This window comes from Pseudomyrmex gracilis, unplaced genomic scaffold, assembly GCF_002006095.1.
Source record: "Pseudomyrmex gracilis isolate BER0280 unplaced genomic scaffold, ASM200609v1 scaffold_79, whole genome shotgun sequence".
NCBI lineage: Eukaryota > Metazoa > Arthropoda > Insecta > Hymenoptera > Formicidae > Pseudomyrmex > Pseudomyrmex gracilis.
The window spans coordinates 363,658-364,807 of NW_018020663.1; positions in this window are offsets into that span (position 1 = coordinate 363,658).

Here is a 1,150-nt window from a genome sequence, read left to right on the forward strand (position 1 = left end):
AAAAAAAAAAAAAAAAAAATCTTGTACATAGTATAATCCACTTGAAAATCGTCATATTTTTTGTAGAGACTACCCTATATACATATATATATATATTATATTGCCGATGTTCAGGAGCGTGCGTATGTAAAAGCCACTATATATAATTAAATGTATAAATATTTATCTTAAGCGTTTTATATAAACGAGATATTACAAAAAAATAAGTAACATTATTTTCGAAGTGTTCGCTTGAATAATAATTAAAAAAAAAAATCGAAACGGCGTGTACGAAATTACTTGACCTCTGTGATATACCTTACGTGTAAAGAAAATAATTCTATTGCATATAGAAAACACTGTTGTAAAACGCCACACCGTTGTAAAACGACTAGCAGCAGGCTATAGATGCGACCAAATTATTTTATATCTCATACTACTACAGATAGTACTGTGGAAAAAAAAAACAAAAACAAAAATACGTCGCACCGTTTGAGTTGAAAGCCGTCGGAAATTGCAGCCATATCTGAGACAGAAAATGAGTCACACACACCTGATATAGAAATGTGGAAGGTACCCCTTTCCAAAGATTAATATGTAATAAAAATCATCATCCTCGCATAACACCGCGCGTCTGAAAGATGTCTCAAAGTTGTCTGAAAAACTTTCATTTTTTTTTTCACAGATACAGAAAATTTTCAATTTTCAGATGTAAGAGAGACATCTCTTAGGCGCATGTTGTTTGAAGGAAAAAAAATATCGTACCTTTACACATACACACACACACACACATATACACACAAGAGGGTTTTACCTTCCTCGTGAGAAAATTAACAAAATTGAAAAGCGCCATTAGTTAGGAAAAGTCTAGATGTTAGCTCTCGCTAGTAACATTGCGAATCGAGTAAAAAAAGTGGTATATTCTTGCGAGGTAGACAGCAAGCTGGAACTAATTGCTAATACTTCGCCTCAGTCATGCAGCAACGCCTTTCACCTTTTCATTTTATTTCACGCGCGCGTTAAATTAGTATATTATATTTTTTAAAAAAACTAAAAAGATTTAATTTAAAAATATAACGACTTAATTTTAATAAATAGATCTTTCCTTCTAAAGAACGCACGCGTAGCGTGTCTGTTTCAAAAGGGACACGTACCCTCGTTATCAGTAGCG